Source organism: Cavia porcellus, unplaced genomic scaffold, assembly GCF_034190915.1.
Source record: "Cavia porcellus strain 051 isolate PalLab524CR breed Dunkin Hartley unplaced genomic scaffold, mCavPor4.1 scaffold_31, whole genome shotgun sequence".
Classification (NCBI taxonomy): Eukaryota; Metazoa; Chordata; class Mammalia; order Rodentia; family Caviidae; genus Cavia; species Cavia porcellus.
Window position 1 is genome coordinate 36,933,284 of NW_026947514.1, and position 17,993 is coordinate 36,951,276.

At 37.4% G+C, this 17,993-nt stretch overlaps 1 protein-coding gene across 1 annotated transcript in view; it reads left to right on the plus strand.

Moving 5' to 3' along the window:
- Nucleotides 1-6,905: 6,905 nt before the first annotated feature.
- Nucleotides 6,906-17,993, plus strand: part of LOC100716739 (coiled-coil domain-containing protein 170-like) — a 59,183-nt gene continuing 48,095 nt past the window's right edge. The window contains exon 1 of the mRNA XM_063240889.1: nt 6,906-7,013. The gene's annotated coding sequence lies outside the window, so the exon portion shown is untranslated. The remainder of the gene's footprint in view (nt 7,014-17,993) is intronic.

Sequence of the window (17,993 nt, forward strand, 5' to 3'; positions counted from 1 at the left end):
TAAAGAAGGCTATACCTGAGACATTTCTAGGTAAACGAGACCATACTCTTAAGCGAGAAAAACACACATGTATGTGTAAATGCCATGTCATTTCTCTGGTGTAAGAAACAAAGTGTAAATAAGGATAAAAATGTATAATAAGTATTATGAAATAAGAATAAAATGTTTAAGTGAGGAGGTGATGAAGGAGGATGGAGGAGGATAGAAAAGTACAAAAAATGAGAAAAGGAGGAAAAAATGGAAACAAAGCTTTCGTAGATGGGGAGCTGAGGAGGGGCTAAAGGGAGAACAGGGGAATGGGAAAAATCAAGTTATATCATGTACAGGTAGAAATTTTCTATGATGAATATGATCATTATATATACTTAAAATACACTGATAAAAAAAGAAACATGAATGTCCAGTTTAGTAAAGAGTTTGAATCCATGAAAAGTTGCCCTAAGAGATCCAGGAGGTTAAAAACTTTACTGATGAAAGCTGAGCAGCAGAAGGGACCAAGGGATGGGTGTCAGCGATCAGTTATCCAGAGATACCTTAAAGCAATAGGAGAAGAAGAAAAGCAGATCCATCAACTGCTAGTGACCCAAAGAAGACTAGTGAAAAGTCAGAAGACAGCGTAGTATACAAAAGATAGTAGACAAAACCTGTCCACAGCAATCACAGCAGAAAACTTTGCAAACATGGAGACAGGATTAAACAATCAGAGAGTGAGGCATATAGAATCCCAAGTAGCCATGATCAAAATACACCTCTCCACAACACACTGTCAAAATCCCAGAAGGCTGATGCAAAGGAAAACATTTTTAAGGCGGTTGAGCAGATTTTTTTTTCAAATCCATTTTATTTCAAGGATAAAAAGAAAAAAGAAGAAGAAAACGCTGCAACAAAATTTCAGAACATGCCAATCATGGGGCAACAATGGTACATGCACTGCACACTGTCATCCCCAAATCATTCACAAGGTATCTGCATTCAGTTGTTCAAACAATACCAGTACAGATCTTTATCTTCAGTGAACTCAGAGAAATCAGTGGTATAAATATCAACTATTTTTATATACACATACACATATTTTTTTAGTCTCCACACTAATGAAACAATGTTTATACATCTGTGTCTTATTTATTTCACTAATGAGTATGTTCTCCAGTTACATCCATTTACCTATGAAAGTGTCCCGTTTATCCTTTTTTATGGATGAGTAGTACTCCATTATATAAAAATACCACATCTTTTTATCCATTCCTCAGTTGATGGGCATTTAGATTGTTTCCAAGATCTGGCCATTACAAACTGTTCTGCTATAAACGTGGATGCACATATATTACTGTGACATGATGTTTTAAGTTCTTTTGGGAAGATACTCAGAAGGGGAATAGCTGGGACAAATGGGACCTCTTGTCCTAGTTTTCTGAGGAATCTCCACACTGATTTCCACAGTGGTTGCACCAATCTGCATTCCCACCAACAATGGATAAGGGTTCCTTTTCCCCCACAGCCCTTCCAGCGTTTGTTATTGCTTGATTTCTTAATAGTAGCCATTTCTTCTGGTGTGAGGTGGAATCTCAGTGTTGTTATAATTTGCATTTCTCGAATGACCGGTGATGTTGAACATGTTTTCACATATTTATTTGCTGTTTGTACTTCTTCATCTGAGAACTATGTATTCATCTCAGGTACCCATTTTTTGATTGGGTCTTTATATCCGGGAGGGTTTTTTTTTTTTTTTTTTTTTTTAGTTCTTTATAGGTTCTCAATAGTAACCCTTTGTCTGAGGTACAGTTGGCAAACATTTTCTTCCACATTGTGAGTTGTCTTCACTCTGGTGGTGTTTTTCTTGCTGTGCAAAAGTTTTTCAGTAGGATGAGATCCCAGTTATTGATTTTTTTTTTTAATTTTTATTTAAGGAGAAAAGAAAAGAAAGAAAAAAAAACAGTGAAGGGGTACAAGTTATACAGATTTACAGAATAAAAAAATGCGCAGTAGGAAATCACTAGTTAATGGATTACATATTGCCATCTTAGAAATAATTGTTCAAGTCACAAAATTAAAGCTTGTAGAGTGGACATTCCACCAATGATACTGCAAACAGTTCTGTTCAATGATCCAATAAAACTCTGTGATATCATTTTCTATCTTATACTTTTAAATATACATGCAGTTATATAGTTTAGAGCACTTTCTTTTCCTCTCTTTTGTACAGTGACTATTACACATTTTGGGTTTCATTGCTCCCACGGTTCTTGTTGCTTTTTTGGAAGAGAGTAAAACCAAATGTGACATAACAGAACAGAATCGGTCAAGTCAAAAGGGTGGACATAATAGATAATATAAAAACATAATACAAGGTGATCAACAATGGTTACCCTAATGCCTCCCGCTATTTCTAATAGAATTGCCTATATCATTAGTTGTAATACAATTGAACAAAACCGTAAAGAATAAAACCGACAAAACCAAAACATTGGAGACATTGTAGGTCTTCAAAAGTAGATAAAAGTCAACGAGAATGGGCGTTATAATGAATCTCATTATCTTCTCAGCTGATGCCTAAACTTTCGAACCTGATACTATCCAGCAAAACAGAATATAGGAACCTCAGTCAAAAACAAGATGGTGAGAGTAATACAGGGCTTCAAATCGAGATAATAGAAAGTCAAAGTGGGTTACTATATTATATCCTGCTATATTTTTCCCTGTAATTAAATGGGTAAAAATAAAAAAGTAAATAATGGAGTGGAGATTGAGAAAAAAAGAGGGCATAACAGCGAAACAGGGCAGATCAAAACATAACCATTTAAGCAGAATAGTGTTTCACCACCAGCTAATCCTGACCCAAAAATAGTTACCATATTGACTCCCTCCCTGAAGTCCTTGAGTACAACTTCATATACTGTAGCATTAAGTATATCAAAACAATGTAAATCCATTTAAGAGAATAACAGCATTATAGAGTATTTAGAATCGACTAACAGAAAATGAGCAATGGTCTCTGTATAATCTCCTTGTCTTTAAAAGGTTTTTTCTTATACTATCGTACATAGTAAAATCCAATAAGATAAAACCTGTTTAGACCATTGGAGACAGAAGAACAAAAGCTAGATGAGACTTCAAAACAAGATGGTACTAAATCAGCATTACCTATTAAGATGTCATTTTCTCCAAAAAAAGCTGTTCCTATCATCCAATCTTCTCTGTCTCATTTCTGTTGAGCTCTTTTTCTGTCAGTAGCTGTCAGTTTGTCTTCTTCGTTTTGGTCTCTGCTCTATTCGTTGTGGCCTCCCCGCCCCTATTTCTGGGTTCTTTGTATTTTTCTTTTTTTAGAATATCCTGCAATACTTTCTGTAGGGTTGGATTGGTGGTTGCAAATTCCCCCAGTTCCTCTTTATCTTGGAAGCACCTCGTTTTTCCATCAATTTCCAGGGACAGTTGTGCAGGATATCTCAATCTTGGCTGTAGATTATTATCTTTCAAAGCTTGAATTATTTCTCCCCATGCTCTTCGTGATTTGATGGTTTGTGAAGAGAAATCTGCTGTAATTTTGATGGGTCTTCCCTTGTAAGTGATCTGTTTCTTGTCTCTTACAGCTTTTAATATTCTGTTCTTGTATTGAATTTCTGGAATTTTTATTATTATATGCCTGGGTGTTTCTCTGTTAGGGTTGTAGGTAGCTGGGGTCCTGTATGCCTCATACATTTGAGTATCTTTACCTTTTGCTAAATTAGGAAAATTCTCCTGGATTATTTCTGTGAGTAGCTTTTGTAGTTCACTTGTTTGTGTCCCTACTTCTTCTTTTATGTTCTTAATCCTTAAGTTATGGCTCCTCTTATCATCTTCTTGTCTTTGTATTATTGCTGTGTGTTTCTTTGTTATTTTTAAGAAGTTTTTCATTTCATTCTCCCATGTTTCAAGTCTGCCCTCCAATTCAGATAGTCTGTCCTTAGTTTCTTTCAAGCTGTTATGCCAGTCTTGGGTATACTTCTTGATTTCTTGATAGTCCCTTTGCACCTGCTTCACATACTCAATGCTTTCTCTGTTTTCTCCATCAAGCAATTCTCCCCTCTTTTTCTGTTCTTCCACTCCACCATCTGCTTTTTCCTGGGTGGTGCTTAGCATTTCTCTAACTATTCTGCATACTTCTAGCTTCAGGTCATTGATAACTTCATTCCTGAATTGGTCTATGAGGCTCTCTAAATGGCGCTTAATGTATATTGGTACAGTGTCCACTATTGCCTGATTCTCAGGATTGGGGGTCGAGGAGCCTTTTTTGTTGCTTCCCTTCCCCATATTTTCTGTTCCTTATAAAATGTAATCTTACATAGGAGGCCCGGCTTCCCTGCCTGTCAGCTACAGCTTGATCGAATTGCGCTGGCTAGTTGTTCCAGCTCACCGCTGCACCCCAGGGAGTTGCGGAGGAGGCAGCCTACGCGGAAGTCGGTCGCTCCTCCGGGCCACCGTCAGGCTCTGGGATCTGGGCTAGGCCAGCCTAGGGAGTCCGCCAGCAGCGTCCCTCCGGCCAGGCACCTTTCACCAATCCCGTCCGAGAGGGAAATGCGCGGCTGCAGTTGCCACCGCGCCCTGCTCTTACAGGACTGCCCGCGCCCAGAAAATCCTCCGCTGGAGTCAGACTGCGGTAGGGAGTCAGTTCCTCACTCACCTTGTCACCAGTCAGCCTTCCTTCCTGCCCGTCGCGTTTCCGAGACCATTCCCAGACGCCCGTTCCCAGAGCTCGGGGGTCGCGTCTCTCCTTGCTGAGCCGCTGTGGAGGTAGCCGGCCGCCGCGCGGCGGGAAATCCAAGCCGCGGTTTCCAATGGCGCGGAGTCGAGCCTCCACACCGAGATTTTTCTGTTCCTATTTTAGCGCCAGGACTGTATTCCAAGTTGGATTCTCTCAGCCCAGTTCGTTCCTGAGTCAGCAGAGCATATCTCTACTGGTTCGTATCTCCTTAGTCCGCATCATTCCTGGCCTCTGAGCCGAGCCTTTAGAGAGCGTTCAGTAGTTGCTGTTGTCTGTCCGCCATGTTCTCCAGAGTGCTAGTTATTGATTTTTTGTGATAGTCCCTGTGCAATCTGGGTTTTGTTCATAAAGTTCATAAAGTCTTTGTCTACATCAATGTCTTCAAGAGTTTTACCTACTTTATCTTCCAGCAAATTTAATGATTCTTTTAATATTAAGATCTTTGATCCATTCTGACTTTAGCTTAGTACATGGTGAAAGATATGGGTCTGGTTTAATCTTTGGTATGTGTAACAAGGACAGAATTTTAAAACTGTAAGAGAACTGTAAGAACTTGCTTATAAAGGTAAACTCATTAGAATTACAGCAAACATCACAAAACTTCAAAGGCCAAGAGAGGTTGAAATGAAGTGTTTTAAGTCCTAAAAGAAGACAACTTCCAACCCAGATTGAAACATCCTGCAAAACCAATCCTTTCAAAGTCAATGGGGAAATAAGCTATTTCCAAGACAAAAAGAACTGTAAGAAATTCATGACCACCAAACCAGTACTCTACAAAATTCTCAAAGATATCCTAGAAAGAGACAATGAAGTTCAGCAGTGCCAAAAAGTTTAATAGAATGAACACATCAGGCAGGGTGAGCATTAAATGGGAATCACTAATACTACTGCAATGATAGGAATAAATCAATACCTGTTAGTAATAACTCATAATGTGAATGATCTGACTTTCCCAACTGAAAGACAGATTGGCAGAATGAGTCAAGAAACAACTCAGTGGTGTTGTATACAAAACACTACATTTAATTTTAAAAAATTCACAGACTAACAATCAAAGTGTGAAAAATAATATTCCATGCAATGAAAATTCAGAAACAGGAATAGCTATCTTATTTTTAGACAAAGTGAACTTCATGGCAAAACAGATCAGGAGAGGCAAATAAGAATACACATTCTGGGGCTGGGGATTTAGCTCAATGGCATAAGTGCCTGCCTGGCAAGCATAAGGCTGTGAGTTCAGTCCCTGGTACCAAAAAAAGACAATACATATTCTTAGCTGCACATGTGACTGTCTCCAAAATAGACCATAAGCTAAGTCCTTAAAGCATTTAAATAAGTGGAAAAGAATCTAAATTTACTGTTACTGGCAACTGAGCTAGTTAGAAAAATTAAAGGCAGTCAGACAGGGCTAGGCCTACAAAGAAGCCGGCAGAGAGGACCAGATGTCTGATGACCTTGGAGAGGACACACATCACTTTCTGTGGGCCAGATCTCAAGACAAATGCAACCACACCCTTAAGTATAATCCTTAGGGATTACATCTGGATCACCTTGAGAAGCCAGAAGTCACCAACCCAGTCCCCTATAGGAAGAGTCACTGATCTGTAATTTGGTCAGTTTTACCTGAACAATTAATCTTATTGGCTAAACAGCTCTGTCCTACCTCATGCCTGTCCACCTCTCGAGTTCCCAGTTTTCCCCACTTTAGACCCACCTTACCTCATGGTTTCACTCTATAAAAATCCTGAGAAAATACAGAATCTTTGGCAACCCATTTGGGACCCCTCTGTCTTTCTCTCAGACAGAAGCTTTCTTTCTCTCAATACATATTTCTTAACCTCCATTGTTCCTAAAATTCATTCTTTGATTTTAGAGAACACGAACTCATATCAGACATCTATTAGGTTGGGAGTTCATTTCTCCTATATCATAACTGTAACACTTTGACACTTTGACTCTCTTTCTTTCTTTGAGACAGGGACAGGGACTCGCTATGTAGTCCAGGCTGGTCAACTCACAATGTGGCCCAGGCTGGCCTCAAACTCATGGCAATCCTCCTGCCTCAGCTTCTTGAGTGCTGGGATTATAGGTCTGTGCCACCCCACCTGGCTAGTTCTTTTTTCTTAGATCTTTGTGATGTGTTCACCTAGCAACAGCTTCTCTGACATGCAAACATTCTACCAGCACATTGTGCAGGACAGCCACGTTAGTGGACAGCTCAGGTGTCTTTTGGGAATTGTCCTTGGATTTGAGATTTTCTCTTGTGCCTGATGAGGTAAAAAATTTATGCTTTTTACTTTCTGCTAAATCCAAAGTAGCATATTATAGGAATGTGTAAAAATAATCATGTACAAACCTAAAGTTATAATTCATGTGTGCCTGTAATTCCAGTGCTTAGGAGGCTGAGGCAGGAGGATTGCTGTGAGTTTGAGGCCAGTTTCGATAAGGTTCATAATTTTTCTCTTAACCAGAAAGTTTAGCGTATTTGCATTTACTAATGTTGTTATTAGAAATATTTCTATCATCTCAGTATGTGTATTTTATTTTTTCCATTCCTCTTTTTATCTTGCCAAAAACAAATTGTTGTAAATCATATGCTATCATATCATGGTCATAACATACTTTATTACTTTAACACATATACTATACTTAACAAAGTTAATTGAAGACTTTGGTACTCAGGAGAGATATGAAGATTTTAAAAATTATTTTAACTTATTTTTTTCTCTTCTCAAAGTAAATGTCTTTTTTCTTTCATTTTGGTCTTGTATTATTTATAGCCTTCATTTTCAACTACAGGGAAAATAAAACAGAATAAAGCCAATAAGAATAAGGCAGTGTAAGTGGTATAGTATTTCAAAGCAAGATAATAGGAAATCAACATGGTTACCATAATGCATCTTGTTGTCTTCAAAATAGCTGTCCATACTTTCAGACATAGTAAAACCAAACAAAACTGAACAGAATAAAACCAATAAAAACAAAGTAATGAATGCAACACAGGACTTCAGAACAAAAGAGAGCAAATCCAAAATGGCTACCTTAATATATCTTGTTCTCTTTGAAATAGCTGCCCATGCCATCAGATATAATAGAATCAAACCAAACCAAACAATGAGAACGATACAGGACTTCCAAACAAGACAATAGGGAATCAACAGTGGCTACCACCGTCAGAAGGAGACCCCCCCAATTTATGCTACACTGTGTCTGGTTATCCTCTAAACAGATGATCAGACCACCAGCTTTCGGCCTGCAAAATCAGTGAAACACTAAACACTACAAGCATTAAGCTGTATTTTACCGCAGTAGCCATCATCACAGCCTGCATTTCTCGGGATCAGCTGATCACGTACAGGGGGAGCTGGGCCTTCTTGTCGCCCTGCCCCAGGAACGGGCTGGTGTCTGGCTCTCCCCCAGTCAGCCCACACATGGTGCTAATTCACAGAAGGTCTTCGCTTCTTGTTGACTTCTTGCTCTCCTCCTCTGCGATCTGCGAATGGCTCCGACTCACAGGAGAGGGCTGGCATCTATAAATTAGATTACTAAAGCCAATTGATTCTTATTTAGATGTACTCACACACGTTTTGCTATTTTTTATCCTAATTCATTCATTCTTTATAATTCTTTATAGTTCTTTCTTCCTTTATAATTCTTCTATCTCTCTTACATGTTTGGTTTTTTGTTTTTGTTTTTTGAAACAAGGTCTTGCTAAGCCACTAAATTGCTTAGGCTGGGTTTAAAGAGATCCTCCTGCCTCAGCTTCTAAAGTAATTAAGATTGCAGGTACGCACTGCCATTCTTTTCTTAGAAATTTTTAGAAGGCCCATTAATAATAATTTCAAATTTTTTGGATGCAGGATCTTGTTATGTAGACCAGGTTATCCTTCCTGCCTCAGTTTCCCAAGAGCTGAGATTAAATAGGTGTGCACCATCCCATCTGGCTCTCTATTCTTTTTTTTTTTTTTTTAAGGCAAGGTCTCACTATGTAGTTCCAACTGACTTTGAACTCATTATGTAACCCAGGCTGCCCTTGAACTTGTGGTGATCCTCCTCCCTCAGCCTCTCAAATGCTGGGATTACAAGCATGCACCAACTTGCTTTCTATTCTTAATTTTTAAAACATAATTTCATTCAATATAAGATTCTAATTGCTAGTTACCGTATTTCCTTGGGTTTAGGAAACTATCGTTTTATGCAGTATCATGAAATTTGACAGCATATTTCCAGCTTTTAAAATGTTGACATTTTAGGAACTTGTGTCAGTTTTAATTATCATTCAGTCTTTTTTTATTTTTGGCATCAGGGATTGAAGTCACTTTGTGCTTGCCCTGCAGGCGCTTGTGCCGCTGAGCTAAATTCCCAGCGCTACTGCTGTCAGCTTTAAGATAAAAAAATGTGGATGTGTGCTCCTTGTAGAGTAGATGAAAAATAGTATCTCTTAGTACTGTGCCACTCTGCGGTTCCCTAACTTCTGTCAGTCACCTTTCTTTTCTGTCTTTCTCTTTCTTTCTTTCTTTCTTTCTTTCTTTCTTTCTTTCTTTCTTTCTTTCTTTCTTTCTTTCTCTCTTTCTTTCTTTCTCTCTCTCTCTTTCTTTCTTTCTTTCTTTTTTTCCTTCCTTCCTTCCTTCCTTCCTTCCTTCCTTCCTTCCTTCCTTCCTTCCTTCCTTCCTTTCTTCCTTCCTCCTCCTCCTCCTCTTCCTTTTTTGTTTGTCAGTATTGGGTTTTGAGCTGAGAACTCTGCAGATATGCTAGGCAAGGGCTCAGTCACTGCAATCACTGAGCTACATTCTCAGCCCTCCGTTAGCAACTTTTAAGATCTCTTTCTTTGATGTGCTGCAGTTTCATTATCAATGTGTAGGCAAAGAATTGTTTTCTTTTTCTAACTAAAATGGTGCATTTTACATACACATAGTGATAACATTCCTCACAGGGACTTTGTACCTATACGTGTTTTTCTTTTTTCTCACGCCCCTCCTTTATCTATTTCCAGTTTTTCCTTCTATTCTTTTTTCTTGTCCTTTCTATCCTCCCACAGGTTTTCCTTCTCATCTGAACATTTTCTTCCCATTTCCCAGTATCTGTTATACACTGTGATTCTACTTGCACTGTCAGTTTCTCTCACCAGAGAATCCACGCATCACCTACACGTGTATCGGATTTACTTCACTAAAGGTTACACGGTGCATCTATTTACCTAGAAATGTCTGAAACTTACCCTTCTTTATGGCAGAGTACTACTCCACTGTATTTTTTATTTTTTAAATTTTATTTTTAAAGAGGATAAAATTAAACATAATAAAACATCATAATAAAACAATGTAAGAGACACAGATTTCAAAGCAAGACAACCAGAGATCTTCACTATCATATTGTCTCTTGTTTTCTTCTAAATAGTTGTCCATATCTTCACATACAATGAATTCATACAAAACAAAATAGTATAAAACCAATCAGAACAGGATGATGACCTGACAATAAGGAGGTCAGCAATGGCTGCCATAATGTCTTTCATTCTCTTCAAAAGAGCTGTTCATACCTTCACGTATGTTGAAATTAAATGAAACAAAACGGACGAAAATCACTCTGAACAAAGAATAATAGTATTGCTGGATTTCACCGCATGACATTATGGAATCAGCACTGGATTCCTTAGTGTCTCTTTTCTTCAAAGTAGCTGCTCATTTCATTGTGCATTATATAATTGATTCTCATAAACTTTTTAGAAGTTCTATACATGCATGAGTTTCTACATTTATACCTATCCTTTCTGTACTAGAGGGAAAAACAAAACAAACTACAAGAAAAACACAAAACAAAAAAGACATATAAACAACAATAGCGAAGAGCCCAGAACACAGACAACCTAGGCCTTCAAAACAAGGTGGTATGAACATAACTAGGGTTGCTATTTGACATAATGATCTTCAAGAGCTCCTCAGATCACCATGCAATAACATGCACAACTGTTTCAATCCTATGAATGTTAACTGTTTTGTTCCAAGAACTTACAGAACTTGTAGCACAATCATCTTAGCTATCCTAAGTGTGTGTATGTAACTTTAGACATGTTTTCTTTTCCCTTCCTTTTTCTCTTTCCTCATTTTTCCTGACATATAAATTTTTCTCCTTTAAGCAGATTCTTATCCTTTCACTGTAATTATTGAGTTTTTTGTATCTTTTAAAAAAATTTTTTTGTCTTTTTCTTTTTCTTTTTTTATCGGTACCGGGGATTGAACTCATGACTGTATCTTGTGTACTCTGACCATTTCTTATACCAGGGAGACTATATGGTATTTACACATGTGAGTTTGATTTATTTCACTGATGAGTATGGTCTCAAGTTGCATTCATTTATTTATAAATATCTCAATGTGATCATTCTTTATAGCTGAGTAGTACTCCATTGTATAAAAATACCACATCTTTTTTCTCCATTCCTCAATTAATGGCATTGAGGTTGTTTTCAAGATCTGTTTATTACAAATTGTGCTACTATAAACATGGGTGCATATATATCACTATGGTATGCTGTTTTCAGTTCTTCTGGGAATATGCCCAGAAGTGGACTAGCAGGGTCAAATGGGACCTCCAATCCTAGCTTTTTGAGGTATCTCCAGACTGACCTCCACAAAGGTTGTACCAGTCTACACTCCCACCAACAGTGCAGAAGAGTTCCTTTTTCCCCCGTAGTCTTTCCTGCATTTGTTGTTGGTAGTTTTCTTGATCCTGGCCTTTCTTTCTGAAGTGAGATGGAATTTCAGTGTGGTTTTAATTTGCATTTCTCTAATGACCAATGATGCTGAACATTTTTTCATGTATTTATTTGTCACTTGTATTTCTTCATCTGAGAAGTGTGTATTCATCTCATATGCCCATTTTTGGATGGGGTCTTTGAACTTTGGGGATCTGATTTTTTTTTAAAATTCTTTATATGTTCTGAAAAGAAGTCCTTTGTCTGAGGGACCATTCACTAGGATTTTTTCCCAATTTTTTGGTTTTCTTTTCACTACGCTGGAGATTTCTTTAAACATGCAAAACTCTTTAATAGAACACAATCCCAGTTATTGATTCTGTGAAGTATTTCCTGTGCAGTTTGATTCTTGTTCATGAATTCTCTACCTACTCTTATGTCTTCAAGATTTCTACCTACTTTGTCTTCTAACAAATTCAGTGTTTCTGTTTTAATATTTAGATCTTTGATCCATTTTGACTTTAGTTTAGTACATGGTGATAGGCATGGGTCTGGTTTTAGTTTTTGATATATGGAGAGCCAGTTTTTCCATCATTTATTGAAGAGACTATCTTTTTTCCAGTGGACCAAAGATAAGTTGGCTCAGTGTGTTTGTAGTTGTAGTTGTATCTTCTAATCTATTCCATTTATCTTTGGCTTTGTTTTTATTCCAGTACCGTGTTGATTTTACTATAGTTGCTTTGTAGTATAACTTCAAACAGAGATTGTGATGCCTCCTGCCTTGCCTTTGTTGCCCAGAATTGCCTTTGCTATTCCAGGTCTCTTCTGGTTCCCGATGAATTTTAGGAGTGATTTCTCTAGATCTATGAGGTATTTTGATGGTATTTTCATTGGGATTGCCTTAAATCTGTATAACAGTTTTGGGAGAATGGCCATTTTCACAATGTTTATTCTTCCTATCCATGAACAAGGGATGTCTTTCCATTTTCTGAAATCCTCTCTGATTTCTTTTCAGAATATAATAATTTTTCCTGAATAGATCTTTTGTTTCTTTTGTTAGATTAATTCCTAAGTATTTCATTTTGTTGGGTGTTATTGTAAAGTGTGTGGTTTCTCTTCTCTCTTAGTGGTTTTGTTGTTAGTGTATAGGAATGCTATTGATTTTTGAGTGTTGACTTTGTATCCAGATACGTTATTGAATTTATTTATTATAAAACTAGGAGTCTTTCCATGGAGTTTTGGGTCTTCTATGTAGAATATCATGTCATCTTCAAATAATGATAATTTAACCTCTTTCTTTCCTATTCTTATTTCTTTTATTTCTCTCCCTTGTCTAATTGCTCTGGCCAGTATTTCCAGCACTATATTGAGTAGGAGTGGTGATAATGGACATCCTTGTCTTGGTCCTGATTTTAGAGTAAAGGCTTTCAGTTTTGGGGCATTTAATATGATGCTGGCTGTGGGTTTGTCATAGATGGCTTTTACCATATTGAGGTAAAGACCATCTATTCCAATTTTCTGTAAGGTTTTTATCATGAGTAATTGTTGAATCTTATCAAAAGCTTCTTGTGCATCTATAGAAATGATCATGTGGTTCTTATTTTTGGCTCTATTGTTATGGTAGATTACATTTATTGCTTTGCATATGTTGAACCATCCCTGAATTCCTGGGATGAATCCCACTTGGTCATGGTGTATAATCTTCTTGATGATTTGCTGCATTCTATTTGCCAAAATTTTATTGAGAATTTTTGCATCTGTGTTCATTAGGGAGATTGGCTTGTAGTTTTCTTTTTTGGTTGGGTCTTTCTCAGGTTTTGGTATTAGAGTAATGTTTGCTTCCAGGAATGAGTTAGAGAGAATTGTTTTCCTTTCAATTTCATTGAAGAGTTTGAGAAGTGTCAGCATTAAATCTTCTTTGAATTTCTTAAAGAATTCCATGGTGAATCCATCCAGACCTGGGGTTTTCTCTAGTGGTAAGAATTTATTACATTTTCAATATCATTTCAATATCATTCAATATCATTAATTGAAATTGGGTTATTCAGCCATTTTACATCTTCTTGTCCCAGCTTTGGTAATTCATATGTTTCTAGGAATCTGTCCATTTCTTCTGTGTTATCAAGCCTATAAGAGTAGAGGTTTTCAAAATAGGTATTGATGATCTATATTTCCACAGGGTGTGTAGTGATTTTACCCTTTTCATTCCTTACTGCATGAATTTGAGTTTTTTCTTTCCTTTTTAAATTAATGTTAGCTAGGGACTTATCAATTTTATTTATTCTTTCAAAGAACCAACTCTGGTTCATTGATTCTTTGTATTGTTTTCTTAGTCTTTATTGCATTGATTTCTGCTCTGACCTTTATAATTTCCTGCCTTCTTTTGGCTTTGGGCTTGACTTGCTCTTCTTTTTCTAGATGTTTGAGGTATAGCATCAGGTGTTTATTGGTGTTTGTTCTGTTTTCCTGATGTGGGAGTTCATTGCAATAAGTTTTCCTCTGAGGACTGCTTTCATTGCGTCCCACAGGTTCCAGTAAGATGTATTTGTATTTTCATTTGCCTGTAAATATTGTTTAATTTCTTCTTTAATTTCCTCTTGACCCAATGATTACTCAGAAGTGTATTATTCAATTTCCATGTGTTTGTGGGGTTTTTGTGGTTTCTTTTATCATTAATTTCTAGTTTCATGGCACTATTACCTGATAACATGCATGGGATAATTTCAACGCTTTTACATTTATTTAAATATGTTCTGTGGGTTAGTATGTGGTCTATTTTAGAGAATGTTCCATGTAATGCTGAGAAGAATGTATATTCTGATGTTGTTGGGTGGAACATTCTGTATACATTTACTAAGTCCATTTGTTCACAGGTATAATTCAGTTCTGTTTTTTCTTTGCTGATTTTCTGTCTAGTTGATCTGTCCCTTTGTGTCAATGACGTGTTAAGTTCTCCTGTTATAATTGTTATTGTTTATTTGATGTTTCATTTCTGTTAATATTTGTATTGTATAGGTGGATGCTCCCAAATTTTGTGCATAGATATTTAAGATTGTTATCTCTTCCTCTTGAAGTTTTCCCCTAACTAATATGTAGTGGTCTTCTTTATCTCTTTGGATCATTCTTGGCTTGAAGTTCACATTGTCTGCAAACAGAATAGCTACCGCCACCTTTTTTTGGGATACTGTTGCATGGAGTATTATTTTCTATCCTTTGACTTTCAGTCTATGAGCTTTCTTTTGGATTTGATAGGTTTCTTGGAGACAGCATATGGTTGGATGTTGTTTCTTGATCCATTCTGCCAGTCTGTTTCTTTTAATTGATGAATTGAGGCCATTTACATTAATAGTTATAACTGATATATATTGGTTTATTTTTGACATGTTATCTTTCTGCTGTTGATTCTTTAGCTTTCCACTCTGTTTAATCATTTGCCTTGCTTAGTGGTTTTTTCCGGTATCTGTCTAAAATGTCTTTCAATATTCTTTGCAAGGATGGCTTGATGGTCATGAAGTTATTCAGCTGTTCTTTGTCATGGAAGTAACTTATTTCTCCATCCATTTTGAAGGACAGTTTTTCAAGGCACATCAGTCTGAGTTGGAAGCTGTTTTCCTTTAGGATCTGAAATAATTCACTCCGTGCTCTTCTTGACTTCATTGTTTGTGTTGAGAAGTTTTCTGTGATTCTGATAGGCTTTCCTTTATAGGAGATCTGTCTCTTCTCTCTAGCAGCTTTTAGTGTTTTGTTCTTACGTTGAATTTCTGGGATGTTGATTATTATATGTCTGGGTGTAGTTTTCTTTTGGTTATGGTTATTTGGAGTTCTATATTCTTCACTGATCTGTCAGTTTCCTTTCTCATGTTTGGGAAATTTTCAGCTAGTACTCCTGTTAATAGCCTCTTGATATCATTTGTGTTGTCCCATTCTTTTTCATTTACCCCTATCAATCTTATGTTGTTTTTCTTTGCATCATCTTGCAGCTGTTGAATTGTCATTTCCTGATTCCTTGTTGTTTTTAAAATATCTTTCCTTTCCTGTTCACTATCTGCAACTTTTTGTTGAGGCAGTTTTGCCAATTTTTAATGGAATTTTTGATTTCCTGGATATCTCTGAATCTGCTTCATGCATTGTTTGTTTCTTATATTGTTCATTCAGAGTTTCATTCTCCTTGCATTGTTCCTCTAATTTTTTAACTGTGTCTTCTTTAAATGTGTTCAGCATTTCTTTTATTATATTTATCATTTCTTCTTTTACCTGGGAGACTATTTCTGATTTGAGTTCTTTTATAGCTTCCTGGAGTTGTTTCTTTGCTTCAATTGTTATCATTTCAGGAATTTCAGATGTAGGGCTTGTATTTTCTTCTGTGTCCATGTCTCCTAGGCTTGCTTGGGTTGGGCTGGAAGTTTGCTCTATTCATTTGTCATTTTCCTATATTTCCAGGTTCTGGGCGATGTTTCAAAGCTTACCCCATGCACTGGAAATCACCCGGCCCACTTTTGGCTTCTGAGGCAGACTGCTGGCAACTGATAGCCCCTTGGAGTTCCCTGAGCATAAGCCTGTTAGGCCCTTGGGCACTACTGTGTGTCCTTCTGTGATGAGATGCCGGGTGTGGTCTTAAGACCTGGAAGTGACATTCCAAGTCTTCCGTATGTGCTGAGATTCATCTCACACACGTTCAGCATCCAGAACTGAATTCAGGCCCCTGCCTGCTGCTTGGCCTTTCCTGGGCGTGGACCAGTTAGGCCTGTGGGGACCTCCCATGTGGCTTCTGATGATTTCAGACACAGGGCTGGGAACAACGTTTCAAGGCTTCCCTGTGTGCTGGGATCAACCAGTGTACTCTCAGGGCCTGGGGCTGAATTCAGGCCCCTGCCAGCTGTGTAGCCTGTTGTATTTTTTAAAAGCCAATTTTTACCCATTCATTGATTGATGGGCATTTGGACTGTTTTCAAGATTCATATTACAAAGTGAGCTAATATAACATGGGTGTGCATATATCACTGTGGTATGATGCTTTTAAGTCTTTTGGGAAGATATCAATAAAGGGAATAGCTGGGTCAAATGGAATCTCTAACTTTAGGTTTTTGAGGAATCTCCACACGTTTTCCACAAATGGTTGCAACAAGATACCTTCCTACCAACATGGAAGCCCTGGCAACATGTATTATTGGTTGATTTCTTGATAATAGCTTTTCTTTCTGGAGTGAAATAGAACTTATCACTGTTCTTAATTTGCAGCTACTTGAATGGCTTGTGATGTTGGAAGGTTTTTTCATATATTTATTTGTTGTTTCTACCAGTTTATCTGAGAAGTATATATTCATTTCAGATGCCCATTTCTGAATTGGGTCTTTAAATTTGAGGAGTCTGATTATTCTGAGTTCTTTATATACTCTAGATATTAGTCCTTTGTCTGAAGAGAAGCTGGCAAAAAATTTTTCCCCACATTGTGAGTTGTCTCTTCACTCAGTTGGTAGTTTCTCTTGCCATGCAAAGGCTTTTTCATAAAATGAGATACTACTTGTTGATTCTTTGTGATAGTTGATTTGTTAATTGGGTTTTGTTCATAAAGTCTTTGCCTACACCAGTGTCTTCAAGAGTTATACCGATTCTTCCAGCAGATTTAGTGCTTCTGTTTTAATATCTAGATCTTTGATCCATCTCAATTTTAGATTAGTGCATGGTAAAATATATGGGTATAATCTTAATCTTCAGAATGTAGAAAACCAATTTTTCCAGCAAAGGTGTTTGGCTCATTTGTCAAAGATAAGGTGGCTGAGTGTGTCTGGAGTTGTTTCTGCATCTTCTAATCTGTTCTGTTGATCCCCAATTTCCAGAAGTTCTAGGACACAATCTTTTCTTGTCTTTGATGATATCCTGTTGTGGCTGCCAGCATTCCCTTGTTTGTGACTACACCATTGCGAATCTACCCCATCTTCAGAGTGACTTCCCGCCCAGGGCTCAATTTCCTCCTACTGCCCTCTTACAAGTATCTCACGGCGTCTCCACAATGATATAGGAAAAATGCTAGATGTCAAACACACCAAGTTCATATCCCCCAAAGTTGAAGCATGAATTGTAAGGAATAACAGAGGTTAAGAGTCGGAAAATTTATTGGAGAATAGGAAAGGGTTTTGCTTTGAGACAGGTCTCGCTATGTAGTCTAGGGTGATTCTGAGCTCACTATGTCACCCAGGCTGGCCTTGATTTCATTGGGACCCTCCTGCCTCAGCCTCCTTGCTTTTTTTTTTTTTTGTCTTTTTCCTTTTTATCGGTACCAGGGATCGAACTCACGACTGCCTGCTTGCAAGGCAGGCGTTTATGCCACTGAGCTAAATCCCCAGCTCCTTGCCTCAGCCTCCTGAGTGCTGAGACTATAGGCTTGCATCATCATGCCTGGCTCCCTACATGCTGTCTTGATAATTGTTTTCAGATTCATCTTTATATCCTTTTATTCTTCAGATGGGTCTAACTTGGTTGTCAACGTGTCTATATAATTTTCAAATTGAAATTATACCTGTTATTTTTAAAAGTTTTATTTTGGTTATTTTTCTAACTTGG